Here is a 22,280-nt window from a genome sequence, read left to right as displayed (position 1 = left end):
ATCTGTACTCATTAATATTTTCCTAATTGCCAAATTCAATGAACATGTACTGAACTCCCTTTGACATTCTGTTTGAAGTCCCCTTTTCTGTTGACCCTCAAGACCTTGGATTCTTCTGATAGTTCTTTCTTCTTCTCCTGTGGATTCCTTTTCTGTCTCTTTTATGAGTTCTGTCTTCTTTCTTTGTACATACATTATATTTTATTTGTTAGGGATCTAGCAACAGCACATCATGTTTTATTTTTCATACTTTTCCTTTGTTGTCTTATCAATTACTGTGGTTTTAATTTAAAAATCATATATAAAATCTGTATGCATATGGCTCTCCAATTTCTGTTGCTTGGCTTTTTCCAAGAGTTTCGATAACTTGGTTATTCATAGCTCAGTGGTTAAGAATTTGGGCTCTGGATTAAAAAAATATATACATTTAGGTTTGAATCCCTGTTCTTCCATATTAATCAATTTGCAAACATTCTCTAAACATCACTTTTTCCTCTTTAAAATCAAGAGAATCTACTTATTTTGTTGGGTCATAAAGATTACATGAGAAGATGAATGTAAAATGACTGGCATATAGAAAGCACAAAACATACTGCAGTTATTGCTGTCATAATTTTTATTTCCCATCACATTCACCTTATACAAATATAATCCATAATCTTTTTTTAACCCAATACCTTGTCCTGTATTTTTAATCATGCTTGATAGCCAGATTAACCATGCCCAAAATTAGAATCACCACTGTCCTCTCCCTTTCATATATATCAACAATCACTCTCCTTTTTTTCTTTATATACTTTGACTTTATATCTTTTTCTCTTGATCTGTCTTTCTTTTGACCTAGCTCAGGCCTTCATCATTTAATCTTTGCACTTCCATGATAGGTTTCTTACTTCTCTTTCTGCTGCTAGTTTTATATATTTTAAGATAGCTACAGGCTGATTCAGCACCAGAGGATTAAAAATAATATATATATTAATATTTGTATATACACACATACAGATACAAACACACACAATTGTTACAATTACATAAATGAATTATCTATGTCAACATATCACTTTCCTCCTTAAAAGCTTTTCATGGCTCTTCATTGACAAAAGGATGCAATATAAGGTTTTCTCCCGATGAAAATTTTAAATTGTAACAATATCAAGCTGATTTTGTTATCTCACCTACATATTGATATTGTTTCCATGGATTTGTCCCTGCAGACTCCTCTCCCATCATAATGCCTTTCTCAAATTTGTGGATAATTTCTACTTAGTGTTGTCACTTTGTTCAGTTGGCATCTCTTCCAGGAAGTGTTTCTTGACTTTCTTTTTCTTTCTTTTTTAAAATTTTTTTATTATTTTTAATTTTTTCTTTTTTCTTTCAGCATATTATGGGGCATTACTGGGCATCTACCCAAAAGAACAAAAGACATTCTATAACAAAGACATCTGCACTAGAATGTTTATAGCAGCACAATTCACAATTGCAAAGATGTAGACTTTCTTTTTCTTGACACCCTGGGTTCTCTCTTCTGAAGTTTATATTACCTAGTGCATATGTGTATTGATTTATTGAACTTGCTTCATGTCTAAGATATCCATAATTAAACTTCAAATCTTCTCCCCAATGCCTGCTCCTCTCAATGCTTAACTCATCTCAGTAAATAGCACCTCCATTTTTCCAGATGTTCAGACCAAATATACAGAAGCCATCTTTTCATTCATTCTTCCTCTTTGTACCCTACATCTAATTAATCAGTAAATCCTTACACCTTTACCGTAAATATATATCAAGAATAGGACCTTATCTCTGACCATTTTCATGGCTAGCAACTTGGTTCAAGTCACCATCATAGTCTGCTAACATTGAAGCATTTTTATTCTAACCAGTTTTCCTATTTCTCCCCTGACCTTATGGTATATTCTCACAGTGGTCAGAGTGATTCTTTAAAACCTAAGTCAGGCCGGGCGCGGTGGCTCACGCCTGTAATCCTAGCCCTCTGGGAGGCCGAGGTAGGTGGATCAGTCGAGGTCAGGAGTTCGAGACCAGCCTGAGCGAGACCCCGTCTCTACTAAAAATAGAAATAAATTATCTGGACAACTAAAAATATATATGGAAAAAATTAGCCAGGCATGGTGGTGCATGCCTGTAGTCCCAGCTACTCGGGAGGCTGAGGCAGTAGGATCGCTTAAGCCCAGGAGTTTGAGGTTGCAGTGAGCTAGGCAGACGCCACGGCACTCACTCTAGCCCGGGCAACAAAGTGAGACTCTTGTCTCAAAAAAAAAAAAAACAAAACAAAAAACAAAACCTAAGTCTGATCATGCCAAAATTTTACTCAAAATCTTATAATGTTTTTACATATCACTTTAAGTAAAACTTAAGGTCTTTTCATTGGCCTGCAAGGCCTTCCATGTTGGAGTTCTGACTATGCCTTCAACTCATCCATCCACCCTCTCCCCCTTGCTCTCTTTGTTTCTAACACAGTGGTCTCCTTGATAATCCTTCAAGATAACTGTAAACTTCCTGACTCTGGGGTTTTGAATTAACTGTTCTTTCCCTTGGCTGAAATCCTTTTCTTCCAGATATCCACATGTTCCACTCCTAGAATCCTTCAGTCTTTACTCAAATGCCACCTTATCAATAACATCCATCCTGACCATACTAGATAAAATAGCTACCACCTCCCACCCCTTGCACTTTTTCTTCTTAATTTTCCTTATTATTTTCTCCATAGAACTTATCACTACTTCAACAATGCGTATTACTTATGGATTTGTTTAGTGCCTGTGTTCCCAATTAGAAAACCTCCAACACGGAAGAAACCCTCTTGTTCACCACAGTGTCCCTAACAACTAGAGCAGCACCTGAGAAATGGCAGAAACTCAAAAATAGGTGTTGACTAACTGAAAGAATTTTACTGTAAATGTGTGCTTGTATTAATATATTAATTTTTCCTCTCCTCCTATGAGCTCCTTAAAGATAATAATTGTAGATCATAGTTTTCTCTCAGCATCTAGCATGGTAGATACTCAATAAATGTATATTAAATGAATTAATTAGAAAATGTTTCCCAAACTCGTACATGTTCCTGTGTCAGCTCCTGTTTCATAAGAACCGAAGTTTCTGCTGATGTTGGGTATAGGGTTTAATTTTGAGTGCATGCTCAAAACTTACATGTGGAAAATAGAAACTCTCAAAACAATAGAGCTCCTAATATGCACCATATACATTTATTTAACAAATATTCATTGAGCATCTGCACTGTTCTGGGACCTTGGGATTCATCAAGAAGCAAAGTAGGTAAAAATTTCTGACCCCATGGACCTATATTCTACTGGGAAGATGCAGAACATGAAAAATCAATGTAATAAATAAACATTTTTATATTATTTTAAAAGCAATAAGTGCTCTGAAAAATAAATAAATAATGACAAGTGGAGATTATGAATGCAGCTACTACTGCTATTACTATTATTAGTATTATTACCATCATAACTATTACTTCCATTACCATTACTACTTCTACTACTGCTACTACTACCTCTGTTACTGCTGCTACTACCTTTATTACTACCTCTACAACTATTACTGCTGCTAGAAATACCATTGTTGCTACCTTACTGCTAGTGCTGCTATCACTATTTACTGCTATTACTGGTGCTCAGTGAGCCTTTCATATGCTACTTCCTAGGTGCACAGCACTGCATTTTGTATAAAATACATTGTTAAACATAACAAACACATGACCTACTATCCTTATTCACACCTTTTAAGCTGAGAAAAGTAAAGCTCAAAGAGGATAACAACATATCAAGCTCCGTACGTTAGGGAGTGTGGACTCACATCAAGGTCCATAAGATTCTACATCTTGTGTGCTTGTCACTATGTCCTGCTGCCCTCTCATGATAGTTTTCATGGTCAGAGAAGTTCACCTTCATTACCACCAGTTGTTAATAGCTTATGCAGGCAAGATTCAGTAAACAGCCAAGGAAATGTTAATTGATGCAAAATACTTTTAATTTTTCTAAAGAAACAACTAAGCTGGCATGAACATAAACTACTTCATTATGAATTGCGTATTTTTTAAATTGTGGTAAAAACATGTAAGGAGATCTACCCTTTTATAATTTTAAGTGCAAAGTACAGTATTGTTAACTGTAAGTACAAAGTATCTCTATAACTTTTCATCTTGCATGGGTCAAACTTTATAGCCGTTGAACAGCATGTCCTCATTTCTCCTCCCGCAGCCCCTAGGAATCACTGTTCTACTTTCTATTTCTATGAGTTTGGCTACTTTAGATGCCACACATTAGTGAACTCATGCAGTATTTGTCCTGTGACTGGCTTAGTTCCTTTAGCATAATGTCCTCAAGGTTCATTCATGTTGCAGCATATGACAGAATTTTCTTCTTTTTTATGGCTGAATAATATTCCATCATAAATGTGTGTGTCTAAAACATTTCTTATATCATATATTTATATATACATGCATATACATATAACATTAATATGTATATACATATAACATTATATATATTAATATACACACATATATAAATATATCTTTGTTCATTCATTATTCAATGGACATTTAGGTGGTTTCCACATCTTGGCTCCTGAGAATAATTCCGCAAATAACATGGAAGTGCAAACGTCTCTTCAAAATCCTGATTTTAATTCTTTGGATAAATATCCAGAAATGGGATTTCTGAATCAAAGAGTGGTTCTATTTTTAATTTTTTTGAGGAACTGGCATATTCCTTTCCATAGAAGCTACAGTATTTTACATTCCCACCAGCAGTGCACAAGGGTTCCAGTTTCTCCACATCTTTGCCAATACTTTTTATTCTGTTATTTGTTTGTTTCATAATGGCTATTCTAACAGGTGCGAGGTGACATCTCAATACAGTTCTGACTTGCATTTCCCTGAAGATTAGTGATGTTGAGCATCTTTTCATATACTTGTTGAGCATGTTTATGTATTCTTTTCTGAATCATATGTTAAACAGTGTATAATACTATAAGAAAATCTCTTAATAAATGAATATTATGTGGGTTTGTATCATTGTTATTCTATAAATATTACCCCCATTCTAACCTATTAAAAATTTGGGGTGCGGGGATCAGGGCTTGAAATTGCTAGATAATGATATCATTACATATAAAATAAAGAGTTTTACTTTTGCACATTGCCTAGGTATTTGAAAAAACATACAGAGCATATCACAATTTTAGATATTTTTTGAAAGAGTTGAGGGAAAATAAAATTACTGTGTTCAAATTGACAAGGTTTATATTTGAACTTTCAGATAAGACCTAATTATCTGTTTAACAAATAATATTTATTAAAGCTGGTTTAAAGAATAAATTTTTTAACTCAGAAATTGGTCTTTGCCTTAATTCACTAATTAAAAAAGATGGAGTGAACACCCAAACGTAAATCGGAATGGAAATAATTAAATCTAACAAACAGCTAAAACAAAGCAAAACTCTTGGTTGAAACATCAGAATGTCTGTTGGGAGTTAGAAAAGTATTAAAAATTTAATTAAACGAAAACTAGGTAGATGTGTCAGCCCAAGTCCTCTAGCAACATAGAAAATCAAAGGAACAAAAGCACATAGGATGGCATGAAAATTCTTATTGGTTCAAAGACTACAATATATCAAGTTATAACTTTAAAATTCAGGCAGACCTAATCCAACAAATTTCTAAGTTGTTTTGGATGAGTTAGACAGTATGTGGTATTAGTATACATGTATAACTGACTCATTTATGCCTGAGGTATATACTATTGGCACTTTCTTATTCTTTCTCATCTGCAACATGCTTTATTCATCTAGGCATCTGTAGTTCAGGAGCATATGTATTAGCCAAACAAATTTAACATTGTATTATTATTTTTTGTATATATTTATCTCCATGGTTTTGATTTGAGTGGTTGTGTACAGGCAGACCCATATTTATGCATATTTATTCAGGAAAACGCAGATCATTGAGGTGGTAGTGTTTATGGAATAAGCATGGATTTTTAAATCAGACAGACCTCAAGTTTAATCTTAGTTATTCCACTTACTAGCTTTGACAAGTTAATTTACCCCTCTAAGTCTCAGTTAACTCATCCATGTAATGGACCTGATAAACTTAATTTTAGATTTGTTATAAATAGGAAATGAGACAGCATATTAAACACTTTGCATTTTCTTTGCACATTATAGGACTTCATAGTCATAATTAATATTAATATAAATATAAAATAATAGCATACTATTAAGTATTAACTAAATTAGTCTGATGTGTCCATATTATTTTCCATAATGGCTGTATATTCCTGCCAACAATACACAAGAGTTACCCTTACTTCACATCCTCATCAACACTTATTATCTTTCATCTCTTTCTAAAAGCCATCTAACAGGTGTGATGTGATATCTCACTGTGGTTTTAATTCGCATTCCCCTAGTGATTAGTGATGCCGAGCATTTTTTCATCCACTTGTTGGCCATTTGTATTTCTTCTTTTGAGAAGTGTCTGTTCAGGTCCTTTGCTCAGTTTTTGATCAGGTTATTTGTTTTCTTGCTATTGACTTCTGCAGTGCTTTATATTTGTTCTTACTTAAGCAAATATGAATATAAGCACACACTTATTTTTCTTTTCTGTTTTTTGTCACATACTATGACCATTTTACATAGGTCAATCTCTAATTTCTTTTCACACTATGTCAACATAGAAATTTAACTCACTCTTTGTAATTGCTACATAATATTCCATTTTATGGATATTTCATAATTTAGGTAAATATTTCTCCATTCATGGACGTTTCATTTAGTAATTTATTTTAAAGAAACATGAATTATATATCAAAAATAATGTAAAGAGTAAATGTAAAAGTCAAACACAGAGGAATTTAGTCATAAATGTGAATCAAAAGAAATGGTAAATACCTGCGGTGATGGATACACCAATTACCCTGATTTGATTAATTCACATTCTGTGCCTATATCAAAACATCATATGAACCCTATAAAGATATATAAATATCATTTACCCCTAATAATTAAAAAGAAAAAAATTTAAAAAATTAAAGAATCATGGCTCATTTATTTCTTTTAAACTCATACCTTTAAGGTTATATTTTAAAAAAAGCATTCAATACAATTTTATGACATCAGCAAAATTAACCATTTATATATTCTTTGTGCTGTGTCTTCCAAGACAAAATACCTCAAAAGAGTTTGAAGAAATAAATTGTTGGCCAGAATTTGCTGACATCATAAAAGCTGTAATTTCTCAAATCATATCAATAATAAATTTGGGTCAAGTTGATTGAAAAAAAAGTATTGATTAGATCAGACTAAAAGCTTGTATTTCTCACCACCAAATGCATAATGAGTTTGAGTTGGTGTGTCAATAAGTAAATTAACAACCTAATTAGAAGGTGACTGATTCTGAAGTGCCATGGCCATTGTCATCACATTAACTTAGTGGCAGGTTTTAGCTGTGGTCAAATACTACTGAAATTACTCCCTACTTGTGCACTTTTCTCTGAGAAAATCAAGGAGGAATTTTCATTGTGTGTGTGTGTGTGTGTGTGTGTGTGTGTGTGTGTGTGTGTGTGTGTAAACAGAATGAGGTAGGGAATTGTACAACAACCCAGGCACAGGCCAATTAACCACAGCAATGAAAAGGAACTTGGATTCAATGAGTAGAAAAAAAAAATGTATCATTCTTTGCTTTCCTCTCTCCTTTGTCCCTTTATATTCTTTTTTGTCTTCTTGCTTTGCTCATTCTTTTCCCATGCTGCAGCTCTCTTTTACCCTCCTGTTTCTGCTTTGCCTGCTTATGGTTACATTTATGTAGGAGAACTCATGCATGCCTGTCTGCATCTCACTGCTCCCATTGTGATGCAGTGTCAGAGAATGGCGGACTCCAGAGGTGAGGTACATTAAATTAGTGAGTGAATTGTCTGCTCCTGTGAAAGGATGTATTTCTGGGAAAGTCCTCTAGGTGTCTGACCCGTGCACAAATTCTGCAATTGTACCCTTTACACATTCAGTCTGAAAGGATGCAATTTCAAACTAACATTTTCCTTGTAAAAAAAATACATTCCCATTCACAACACTCATCCACTGATCAAACTTATTTTCCTTCTGAGATGCATGAAAGTCCAAAAACTGTTTTGTCATGAATCTGTCATTGCTCTTAAAATGCCATTGGATACACTGGTGGAAAGCATTTCAAATCAAATCATGGAATAGCTCACATAAAATAGCAGCTGTTTTTGAGTCACTTCACAATACTATGTAAATAAAACAGTTCTAGCAGCTGGAAGAACAAAACGGTCTTTGATAACACTCTAATTATTTATTATGACTGCTTTGATGTAGCATTTATATGAACACAAGTTATATTTTTAAATGCCAGAAGGAAATTAAAAGTAAACAAAAGAATTGCACTCCTGACCAACTTCTTTGCCTTGAGGTTATTATAATCGGGCAGCTGCTAGATATTTTCTTTTTTTTTCATATTCTTTCAGTTCCTTGGTCTGGCTTCTCTATACATACACAAAATTATTAGTGTATTTAAAATAAGAAGACATAGAGAAAATGTCATTGTTTATCTCTTGATAGAAATAGAATCAAACAGAAAAAATAAACCAAATGTTAAAGTACATGAATTATGAAATTACTTTCTAATCCTCATTTCTTAAGTTTTATGAATTCATAAAAGATTTTTTTCCCTAAGCACTGTCCTTTTTGAGTGTCCTTGAGTTAAATGTTCTTTAATATGAAGACACCAGGGAGAAAGTAAAATAATATACTAGTAATGGAAGAAATATGCTCAACCATTTAGTTTCTTTTGGATAAAACATGTACAAGTGAGAAACTGAAAGAATGGGAAGGGGAGATCTCACCATTTTTACTACATGCATAGAGAAAACACACATAATGGAAGAAATGGTTGTTTGAAGAAGAAATGCGTGATTACTAATGGCTTGGGATGATATCCGTATAATACTATTCTTTTTTGTGTTAATATATATGGCTGAAGATAAAGGTTCCTTAAGATACAGTAACCATCCCCATTAACCACATTTAGTTGCAGATGATTTACTGAAATAGGCTTAATGGACAGTTTTGAACATTTCAAAGAAATATAAAATTACTTTGTCCTTTTCTAATGAAACAGAGATTGAGAGAGTAAGAGAACTCTTCACTTATCTACATTAAGCAAAGCATCAGGACAGAAGAATGGAACTGTCTCTAAGAATTCTGGAGCTGTAATATTTGTACAGGCAGACAGACCAGAGCGAGAAATTGTGATTTCCCCAGAGTTAAATGTAGCTGGAGGTGGAGACATGTTCCTGGATCAGAGTGACATGACTAGAGGCAGCAGTAAATGATCCAGGACACAAGGGGAATGGGTAGAAGAAATACAGACAGGGTAATTATAGTTATGGGAAGAAAAAAGCTGAGGTGATCTCCTCACTGTTCCCTAAACACTCCCTCCAGAGTTTTCATGTCTTTATTGTTGCTTCCATCTTCTCGTATCTTCTCTTGTGTCTGAAATACATGTTTTCCATCCATGAAATGCTATGTCTTCACCACCCCTCAGCACTATTATAATTGTGGTCTTAATATTTCTTTGTGGTGGGAGACCATCCAGTGCATTGTAGAATGTTTAGCCATATCTCCAGCCTCTAAGCACAAGACAGTAGTAGTAACCTCCTTCTCTGTCAAGTTCTAACAATCCAGTTAGTCTCCAAACATTGTCATATATCTCCTGAGTGTTGGGAGCAAAATCATCCTGATTAAGAACCACAGTTCTATAGAATTTATTGCCTTTGGCATTGACTTAGAATTTAATATATGCTGATTTCAATCAAATTCTACAGATATTCATGGATTATTTCCTGAGCTAGTTTCTGGGGATGCAAAAATGAATTATAAATATGTGAAAACTGCTCTGAATGCTAGAGATTATTAGATATTTCTGCATATATATACCTTAAGTTTCTTAAAGGAAAGTAATTAATAAAGACAACAGACATTTATTGAGCATTTTATATGTATCCAGCTCTGCTCTACATGTGTTAACTCGTTGACCCTTTACAACCACCTTTGGGGTCAAACCATTAATATCTTATATTTACTATCCTCCATTTTTCTTTACAGCAGCTAGTGGAGTGTTTTGTTTGTTACTTAATGGATATTTACTGCTTGATCAATGGGGAAAGAAAGGATCTATACCTAGAATCTACTGTTCCTTGACTTTGTATGTGTGTATGTGTGAGTGTGTATTGTGTATTTGTGTACTTTTTCCTAAACAAAAAAAAAAAAAAAAAACCTCTCTACCCTTTCCTCTTTCCTGAGGAATGGTAGCATTTAACACCACCCTTATAAATACATACTGGACTCTCTGCAAACTATTTTATGTTTCTGGAAAGCACTTATCAAGAACACCTCATGCTTGTGCTTTTGTCCAAATTGAGAAAGTTGTTTATTGGCAATAAAAAAAGTTTCTGCAAACTTGAGTAGTTATAATATACTCTCCAATGGCTTTCATCTGCCACATCAAATCAAATTTACTGCTTCTTAAATTATTCATACTTTCCAAAATAGGCATCTCATAACTTTGAAATGAAGAGTAAGGCATGCATTTACAGATGTGCAGAGAATGTAGCCAAGATGTTAGCACTGAAAGAACTACAGAGACTGAGGTCGATGTTGAAGCAAGAGGTGTGGACCCAGCTCCTACTAGTTGCCAGGAGACCTAGTAGAACCAGAGCTGCTGCTGCCTTGAAGCCCTCCCTTATTTGTGCTTGCCTAGAAGTCACACCGAGATAACTGAAGCAGCAGCTGTGCTAGGAGAGTGGGTGGCTCTTAAACCAAGTCAGCACTTTGACTTGCCACTTTATGTGTTTTAACACAGGGCAGTAAGCTATGTGGTATTTAAATAGGTCCTAATTGCAATTGCCTTGACATTTGCCTATTATATACCCCTTGGGATGTGGGAGGATATTTCTTCCCTGAGCAAGATTGACCAAAATATTCTCTCCAAAATGTATGCATCATTGTGCTGGCTGATCATACCAGATGTTTTGCATTATACTGGGTCAGCATGCAGGTGAGAGGGAGCAGATATATCTCATTTTTACTTATAAAGTGTGAGTCCCCCCCCCCGATTTGCTTATAAAAAGGTACTTGTGCGCCTGTAAAAATTCATATGCCTGCAGATATCTGGGTTCCAACCCAGACCTACAGAATCCGAATTTCCAGGGGAGTGGCTTAGTAGAACAATTATAAGCAAAAAAAAAAATCTTATTTATTTAGCTGTTATCATAGGTGATTTCTATAACAATTTAAAAATATATTAATGGAAATGGTACTGTGTAACAAACCTTATGAATAGCTTTAGAACTATTTCATCTCTTCTATATTGTACTAATTACAGAAGACTATTCAGAGGTAAGCCTTGAACCCCAATACATTTATACTATAAAATGTTGTACTACTATATATGTATATATAAATGTATTACATGTTATATATTATACAATATTATCTATTATATATGTGTTTAATATACATGCTATATTTTATTACATATTATATTGTATTACATATTACATATTATATTATATAATATATTAATATTATACATTAATATATCTTAGAGCAAGAGAGAGTAAAGTAGCAGCATTCAACATTAATGTAAAATTAATATTTTGATGACAAAAAATAGCTAGCAATTAAAAGAAGCTTTCAGCACAGGCCTTGAAATTAGGTGGGCCTGGGTTTTAATCCTGTCCTTTTCATTTATGGACTAGCTACTACAACTATTGTTTTGTTTTGATCTGAAGAGACAAAAGTAATTAAGAAGAAAATGCTTTGGTAATGACTTTTCACATGTAATATCCTGGCGACTGAAATATGTGAGTAACCCCCACATCCTTCAGTCCCTCCTAACAAATAAAGAAGGAAGGATGAAGGGAGATAAAAGGGAAAATTAAAAAAAGGGAAGGACATATGAAAGATAAAAGGACCACTTTAGTATGCTTTGAGTTTACACAAATGATAAGAATGAAAACCATAGAAACCAACAGAAAATTTGGCATAGAATATTTGGATATCACATACTCCAGTTACCATGGAGTTCACAGAAGGCACCAATGGACAAGGAATCTATGACGAGATGTTCAACCTCATTAGGAATGAGGAAAATACAAATCAAAGCAACAATGACATGACATTTCACGTTCAACTGACTGGCAAAAATGAAAAGGTCCAACTTCCAGTGGGGTTGCATATTGGCATAACAGTTTGGGAGGGCAGTATGGCAATATCTAATAAACTTGAAGAAGTATGTATCCTCATCTGCAAACCTCTGCCTTTTTAAATGTCCTAAGACAGTATCTCTCAAATTCTAAGGTGCTTCGGAATCATCTGGGGATATTGTTCAAATGGAGGTTCTGTTCATGAGGTCTGAGTGGGGCCTGATATTCTGCATTTGTAACATTTTCCCAGTTGATGCTAATACTGCTAACTCATGGACCATAGACTGATCCATAAAATGGACAAATTCCTAGAAACACATAGCCTCCCTAGGCTCAATCAGGAAGACATAGCATTCCTGAACAGACCAATATCAAGTACCAAAATTGAAGCAGCAATAAAAAAGTTTCCTAAAAAGAAAAGTCCTGGATCAGATGGTTTCACACCTGAATTCTACCAGACTTACAAAGAAGAACTGGTGCCTATCCTACAGAAATTATTTTACAGCATTGAGAAGGAAGAAATCCTCCCCAACATGTTTTACAAAGCCAACATCACCGTGATACCAAAACCAGGAAAGGACTCAACAAAGAAAACTATAAGCCAATATCCCTTATGAATATAGATGTAAAAATCCTCAATAAAATCCTAGTGAATTCAATTCAGCTGCTCATCAAAAAAATAATCCATCATAACCAAGTGGGCTTCATCCCAGAGGTGTAGGGATGGTTCAACATACACAAATCTATAAATTCACCACAAAAACAGAAGTAAAAACAAAAACCATATGATCCTCTCAATAGATGCAGAAAAAGCATTCAACAAAATTCAGCACACTTTTATGATAAGAACGCTTAACAAAATAAGTATAGATAGGACACAGAAAAATGTTAAAAGCCATATATGACAAACCCACAGCCAACATCATACTGAATGGGGAAAAATTGAAAGCATTCCTTTTTAGAACTAGAATCAGACAAGGTTGCCCTCTATCACCACTTTTATTCAACGTAGTTCTGGAAGTCCTAGCCAGAGCAATCAGACAAGAGAAGGAAATCAAGGGCATCCAAATGGGGGCAGAAGAAGTCAAATTATTGCTCTTTGCTGACAATATAATCTTATATCTAGAAAACCCCAAAGATTCTGCCAAGAGACTACAGGAATTGTCAAATAAGTTCAGCAAAATCTCAGGTTACAAAATCAATGTACAGAAATCAGTAGCATTCCTATATACCAACAATAGTCAAACTGAGAACCAAATCAAAGGCTCAACACCTTTCATAATAGCAACAAAGAAAATAAAATACCTAGGAATATATTTAACTAAGGAGGTGAAAGACCTCTACAGGGAGAACTAGGAAACACTGAGGAAGGAAATAGCAGAGGACATAAACAGGTAGAAAACCATACCATGCTCATTGGTCAGCAGAATCAACATTGTTAAAATGTCTGTACTACCCAAAGTGATCTACAGAGTCAATGCTATCCCTGTTAAAATATTAACATCATTTTTTTGCAGATCTAAAAAATATAATTCTATGCTTCATATGGAACCAGAGAAGATCCTGTATAGCAAAAGTAACCTTAAGCAAAAATAACAAATTTATCAGACTTCAAGTTATACTACGAGGCTATAGAAACCAGAGCAGCATGGTACTGGTACAAGAATAGAGACATAGACTGATGGGACAGGACTAGAACCCAGATATAAAACCATCCTCATATAGCCATCTGATCTTTGATAAAGCAGACAAAAATATACTCTGGAGAAAAGAGATCTATTTTTCTAAACAACTGCCTTATTTGTATTAATACAAGAGTTAGATTAAAAGAAAGACATAATGTTTTGGCTAACCTTAAAAATTCACTTGACAAAATTAAAGAGCAAAATCTGACCTAAAATTTTAAAAAAAGGAACAAAAAATGTACATTAGCCCAATAAGAACAACAATAAAAGCCAGTTCACTTTGTAGCCTACTGATTAAAGTTCTATGCTTGCACCTCAACAGCCTACATTTAATTTCCAGGCAGGGAATTTCTGTTCTAGTTTGATACTTAACATGACTTTCACCACTTATTGATTCTTTTCTCTTCTGTGCACAGCATTTGATTTCCTGTATTCTGTCAGGGCATATGAGACTTTTAGGTATTTATATATAAATGGTCAGATCAAAAGCTGAGACTCTAGAAAATATACCTGGACAAAAAATATAGGTTATACCTTGTTTATGAATAGCAAGATTTTTCTTTCTTTGAGCTGTTTTTGTGGCTTTTCTGGATCTCACAACTACTGTTCTTCACCTCTTTGGAGACATCTCTTGCTTCCTTGGTTAAGTTATAACCTTGGTTAAGGCTTATTGGTTTCACCTAAAAGGGTATTTTAGTTAAAAAATTCAAAAACAAGACTGACAGCTGTTTGTCCCAGCTGAAGTCTAGTCCACTCATCTTCAGTCCTCCCTACTCTTTCCTCTTTGCCAATCATGGAGTTTGGGCCGATAAAGGTGGCTAACTATTCAAATTGTGTTTAAGTAAGGCAAATGCTGAGCTGTAACCAATCCAGTTGTTTCCATACCTCACTTCCATTGTCTGCACATCACTTTCTCTTTTCTGTCCACGAATCTTCAACCATGTGGAGGTATTGGAGTCTCTCTGAACTTATTCTGGTTCAGCTGCCCAATTTGTGAATTTTTCTTTGCTCAATTAACTGTTAAGTTTGATTTGTCAGAAATAGGCTTAAAAACACAGCTCCTAGAGACCCCCCAGGAGCACCAGGTGTTCAAGTGAGGTACCCACGAGGTCCATCGTTTCCACTGCTCTCTCGCAGCAACTGGGGCTTGTGGATAAGTTCTCTCTTATATTCCAAAGCTCAACAGATTTGTGTTTTGAGCTCGCTGAGTTTGTTTGAGAAAAATTTTTTTATCCTAACTGCGTTTGGAAGTCACAACAGAAACTGAACTAGGTCTGGGATTAGACTGGATCTGATAATTAATTGGCTTAGATCCAGTTAGAGGCCTTAAATGTCTGACTGGGTCAGGCAGAAGCTGACAGTAAATAGCAATACCACAGGGGGTGTGAACTCCAGCTTTTAGAAATTTGCAGAGATTTCTGTGTTCCATCCCTTTGTTCATTTTTCTTGAGTGCTTGAGTAAGGAAAAATCATTGCCTAAGTTGGTCATGGAGATATGAGAACCAAAGCCAAGATTCAAGGTAAAAATAGGATTCTTAAATTCTGAGGAACTGAGTACTCTACTTTTTGGCTATCCATGTATCAATATTAGGCCCAAGAAGCAGCAACACTTACAGAAATAGAAAGATCTTCCCAAAGGCAAATTTTTGCCTAGCTCATAATTGCTTAAGACAATAAAATAGATAATTAAAAGATTGATAGTCTGAAATTATAATAATAATAATGTTTAAGAGCTAGAAAATAAAAATTCTTTATAAGAACTATAAGATCTGCTTTATCTGTATGTCTATATGTCTACTTCTATATATAGTACGTGTATGTGATATTTCACTATCAAAATATATAAAAGAGTTCTAATTAATTGGCTTAAAAACACCCACTTAAATCAAATATTTCTTCAATAAGATAAAAACTAACTCAAATTCCTTTTAGTTTATGTGACTTTAATAATGCAATAATTGACCATTGCTCAACTTTCGTTTTTATTCTGCGGTATGCTGATTCATGATTTCTCTTTACATTCACCTTCAGAGGGAGATAATTAACATGAACCCAAATACCACAGATATGCTGTGAGTCTCCTTCAATATTCTCTCAAATACTCAAAGCTGATTTAGACTCTATAACTTTTACCCAAGGATCCACTCTTGTTCAGTAGATTGATGATCTTTTGCTCTCTACATAGGGTACCCTTTTAGATTCTCTCATTCTTTTAAAGACTCTAGCTGAATGAAGCCGTAAAGCCTCTAGGTCTAAACTCCAATGGGTACAGACAACTGTTACTTAGGACATGAAATATTTCAGGGCACTCAAAAGCTCACCCCAAAACACCTTCAGTCAATATTGTCATAGCTCTCACTAGAAATTGCACATTGGCAAAAGGAAAAGCTGCCACTATTTACACAGACTCCAAATATGCCTTTGTAGTCTGCCATGCAGTTGGCACAATTTGGAAATCTTGTAGTTTCATAACTTCTGCTGACACCCTTATTGCTAATGGGCCTATAATTGCTGCCCTAGTACACACTATTCACCTTCCTTCTAAGATTGCTAGTGTTCATTGCCCAGCCCACACTAAGGAAACAGATACTGTATACCTAGAAAATGACAGAACAGACAGGGCTGCTAAATTTGTGGCCAAAGATGGCCCTCCCTATCTTTTTTTTTCACTCCATTTATTACCCTCTCTTTATATTTGTCTTATATTATTGATCATCAGGCTAATGCCCCACAATCTGAAAGGGATAAGTAGATACAAAAGGGTGCTAAACAATTATCAGGTGGATTGTGTATTGTACCAAACAGACTCCCTGTGGCCCCTTTTCTTTTAACTTTTTGGCTTGTACTTATCTCCCATCAGATGGGGCATAGGTTAAATGAGGGGACAATTAAGAAAAAATAATATATATAGTTGGTACTGCCCTGGGATCTACAAAATCTCTGACTAAATTATTTTCTAGTGCACTATTTGTAAATCTCACTAAATCTCTGGAGGAAACCAACACTCTGCAAGAAGCCCCCAAAGGCCTAGACTACCCCCTGCAGCACTTCAAGTTGATTTTATAGATTTACCTCCAGCTTTAGGCTTCTGTTACCATGTGGTTATTGTTTGCATATTTAGTGGATGAACTGAATGCTATCCAACTAGGCATGCTGACACTACAACAGTAGGAAAGAAATTAGTAACTGAGATTACTCCTTGTTTCGGTATTCCTTTATGAATTGAGTCAGATCAAAGGACTCATTTTATAGCAGAAATAAACCACTTACTTTACTTGTAAAGGCTCTGAGGTACTTATTAAAATTTCATATTCCATATCATTCCCAATCCTCAGGGCAAGTGGACTGTAAAATTCTAGATATAAAAATGACTTTGAGAAAAGTCTGTCAAGACACTGGACTTAAATGACTAAAAGCATTACCTTTGGCCCTTATAAAAATCCAGAATACTCCAAATAAAAGACATGGATTAACTCTTTTTGAAATAGTCCTCAGTCACCCCATAACTACTGACACCTCTAAGCTTTCTATTCCTGGGCTGAACGAACACTATGGGGATTTAAGCGACAAATTCAATACCATGACTAGCTGCATACAGACATTAATATACTTGGAGCATGTCACCAACAGGTGAAAGAAGCATGGCCTCTGCCAACTGCCAAGACTTGTCATCCTTTTTGACCAAGAGATCATGTGTACATCAAGTTTTTAAAAGAACGTATGTGCTGCCTCCTTGCTGGGAAGGCCCTCATGAAGGACTGTTAACTACATACACCACCATCAAAAAAGACAAAAAAAAAAATCCTCCTGGATTCATATAAGCCAAAACAAACTACCCCGAAACAACTGGAGGATCACCCCTACAGGTGACCTGACAGTAAAGATTTCCAGGGCCAGTTCTCAGGCCCCTGGAGCAGACATCTTCATGAAGTAGACAGTTTTTTCCAAGATTGCAGATCAAGAAACCCCATATTTCATCTAAAAACTTCATTTTTTCTGCTTTTTTTCTTTTCCTTTTTACTCACCTCCCACAAAGTGTTCTTTTTAAACACTTCTTTTAAGCCTCCCCCTTCAAAGATTACACATTGGAAGCCAACTGAAGACTGCCTCACCCAATCCATTCTCCCTTTTTATCTTCCACCATGACTCTTCCTCCAAATAATGCCTTGCTCTTACTAACTCTTACTGTTTTTCCAGCACATCAGGCACAGACTCGTCATCCCTTTTCTGGTTATGCTAACCTTGAGATCATGCAAAGGAACCTGAACTCATTTTCGTTTCTGTCAATGTAAGTGCCTGGTGGAACCAGTCCAGAAGATGGATGTATGACAAAATCCACAGTCAGAGAAAAAAAACATCATGCTGCTTCTGTTAGTGAGTCAAATGAACACAGAAAAACTTCTGTGGAAGCTCAAGAACTATCTGTTTCTCAAGTAAAGTCACTAGAAAGAAAAAATTTTCTCTCTAGATTAAAACTAAGCTGATGCTAGACTTTTTCTGGTTGACATACTAGGGCAATACTGCAATCAAACCTTATGGTTTGATTCCACAGATGACATTCTTGCACCTCTTACAAAGATCATAGATGGTGCTGACACTAATTCCCATGACATCAATGCTTGTCAAATCACCAGATGTTATGACTGGCTTACGAAGTCAAGCATATGAACTTGGAGTAGCTCATTTGCTCCCCTTGTTAGGTTGCCAGGCACTAAATATTACATATGGATAGACCAAAAGTCTGGACTGACTTGGTTAAGTGACAAAACCAAGCCCTACACCTGCTAGAAATGGACCAGATTTCTTTCATATCAAGTATTTCACAATGTTTTCTGTTCCCATAGACTGACAAGAACACACAGAAATTGGAGATTTGAAAGTGCCAGTGAAGAACAGGCACCGCAAACTACAGACTAGGGGGTCACAGGTTCCAACCTGACTCTATCTGTAAATAACACTGGTCTTTTTATGTTGTGTGATGATAGAGTATACAAGTGGTTCCCACCTAGATGATCAAGACTCTGTAGACTTGGTTATCCGATACCCTCTGTTACCAGGAATTTACCTTTAAATCCCAGCCAGATTACAAACTTGGACTCTTTCATTCATAAAGCAGTACCACACAAATGTACTAGACATGCTGTTATAGAAAACCCACTTGTATATCACAATTCTAAGTTCTTTTCAAGGCTCAGGACTCTTTTCCCGGCATTTGCAACGTAAGAGATTGAAAAGATAGTTTTAAATCTCTCTGCGGTAATAGTACAAGAGTTTAATATCACTATGCAAGCATTTGGAGCAATTTAGTTAGAAGTTGACAGACTAGCTTCAAAACCACCATGTCCTGGATACCCTGACAACCTAACAGAGAAGAGCTTGAGTGATTTTTGGTGAAAAATGTTGTCTCTATGTAAACCACTCAGGGCAAGTAGAAACTGATCTACACCTCTTAAAAGATAAGATAAATATTCTCCATCAGATTAATGAAGCAAAACCATTCTATTCGTCTTACCTATTCCCAGGAATGGGAGACTGGCTTAATGGGGTGTGGGGAAATGAACTTAGATCTGTTATTTTCTTCTTATTCACTCTCATTCCATGTTCATGTCTCTCTTTTCAGATCTCTTGTTATTAATACTTGACTACTAACTAAATCTCTCTCTCTGCAGCCACGAACTGTTTGAATGTGTGAAACTTCTAGGGAAGTTCCAAACAGGGGCAATAAAAGAGCTCATGGAATTTCACCTCAAAATATGACTCCTTGGTATAAAGAGCATTTTGAATTAAAGGCCCTTAGAGATCAAGAGGCATTGGAAGGTCTTTCCTTCTATCTGCATAAAACCAGATAGATCCATCAAAAAGAACAATTGCCTTTCCTTCTCCTCCATGTTATTTCAATATATTGCAGGAAAGATGGTCAAGAAGGCAACCAGTTTAACAGGGAGTAATTCACACTCATGTGCACAGATGAAAGTAAAATTCAATAGAAATCAAGCAGATGGGAGGGGGGAGGAAGGGATGGGTGAAATCATACCTAACGTGTATTATGTACACTATCTGGGTGATGGGAACACTTATAAATTTGACTCAAGCAGTGTAAAATCAACCCATGTACCAAAACATTTGCACGCCTATAATATTCTGAAATAAAAAAAAAAATAAGAATGCAACCAGACGTGGCCCAACCCATTTTAAAGATAACACCTATCTCTCAGGTTAATTTAATTTACAGAGATGTTAATGTACAAGTCAATTTGTTCCTTCCCATCCATTCAGCTCTCAAGTATCTATTCATCCTCCCTAGTAACCATTTATTGCCCCTAAATAGAATTACCTATATTCCTCATCTCCCTCTCCCCTCTAAAATGAGGGTATATAAATTTCTGGACCCCAGTGGGATATAGGGTAATCACTCTGTGATTCTCTCTGTGTGCATGGCAAATAAATCTCTTTCTCTTATTAATTTGCCTTATTGTGAGTTGATCTTTCATTGAATCTTCCAGGGCAAATGGGAAGTTTCCTTTCACCCCCACACTGTACACACAGATGTGATATCTTTTCAACTAGAATTGTTGGTAAAACAGGAAAAGCAATCATTAGAACAAAATACGATATACGAATAAAACTAAGCCTAAACTTGTAAGTATAGCATGGTCCTGTATAAAGACCCATCCGATGGAGAATCCTGGAGCACTCTGTCTAGTACACCCATATGTACTAGAAAGCAATTAAATCAAGACTGAATGGTGCTTTCTGCAATGGCCTCCACAGAAGTCTTGGGCAAATCAGTTGACTTCCACAGTATGCCCAGGTTAATTAAATGTTAGGGAAATCTCTGACCAAAATATTTTCTGAGTCATTGTAGAGTATTACTAACTGATGGGACCTTGTTAGGAAAATATATTCATTTACTTATTTTTTATTTTTTTGTTTCATAGGTACTAGAATATACTTTTCTTCTTTTGTCATGTATTAATTAACAATAATTCAGAATGGTTTTATTTTGCTTAAGGAATCACTAATTCTAGCATAATTCTAAGTATCTTTCACCCTGGCTCTTTGCTTTGGTGGTCTTAAAGAAGCTCGGGTCCTGTTTTATATCCCTTGATATACTGCCACTTGAGTAAAAGTTCTCATGCAGTGAGGAAAGTGATTAAAAATGGATGACACCGTTTTTTCTCTTGTCGTTGATTTGCCAGTTAAAGAGAAAGGAAGTCTACCTTTTCTACTGTGCCAGCATCACAGATAGTCTGCAGCTACTTTTCCACCACCTTAATGTACTCAGGAACTCACCTGGGTCATGACAAATCCCCATTACTACCACTTTGACTCTTTCAGGTGCTGCTAGAAATTTTTCTCCTTATTTCACAGTCCAGTGTCACTCTTTCGATTTAGTACTTTGAAATTTTCTCTCTAGTTCTAGTTTATTTTCCAAAGTATCTTTCACTTTCCACCCACAATACCTTCATAAAACTGCCAACATCTCTAAAATCTTTTTTCCGTAAATGTACTTTTATTCTGACATCATCTCATCATGTACTTAGCTCTTAAATTGCTTTTCTCAGCATAATAGTTTCATACACATGTTTTGGCAAGTATTTATAGAGGGCTAGCGTAGTGTGTTATGTATTAGGTTAACGACCAAGTTTCTCATCATACTTTGCAATTCTGGTAAACAGAGTGACGATTCTCCTGAAAATTTAAGAGGAACATTATTAAAACATAATAAGTTCTTAGAACATTAATTTATTTAAATCCTTTGCTCAGGATAGTAACACCGAGATAGAGAGGCCAGGAACTCAGGGTTCTTGTCCAAACTCCAGACTCCTCCAGATTTCCCTGTTATTTGGTTTTATGAACAAGACTGTTAACACGTGTGAGTCTCATTTGTCAAATAACAATGCTTGAATTTCTTCTCAGGGTCTATGTGGTGTCAAGTAAATCTATGTTTCTAAAGTTTATTATTAGGGATCATTACTATGATTAGGAATCATGTTTCAGATTCAAAAATTTAACTCACATATTTCTTAGATGTGCAAAGAAAATGAGCTTCTTTGTTTTAGTAATTGATCTCAGCTTCCTCAAGAGCCTCTATTCTGTTGGAAAGTGATTAGAAAGTGGAGGTGGCTGCAGTGAGGAGCAGAGGGGAAATAAATTCTATAAAGGCAATCAATGGGATTTCTCCCTCCTAAGCTTTAAAGAGTCTTTTCAGCATAACACATTCTCTTTTTGAGAATGTCTGTCTTTTATATTATCTCCTCGTTCTCCTGTTTTGTTCCAAGATGGTGTCCAGGTATGTAGGTTGGTTTAAGGAGAAAAAAAATGC

This window comes from Lemur catta, chromosome 6 (assembly GCF_020740605.2).
Source record: "Lemur catta isolate mLemCat1 chromosome 6, mLemCat1.pri, whole genome shotgun sequence".
NCBI classification, from domain to species: domain Eukaryota; kingdom Metazoa; phylum Chordata; class Mammalia; order Primates; family Lemuridae; genus Lemur; species Lemur catta.
Note: the sequence above shows the minus strand (reverse complement) of the source record.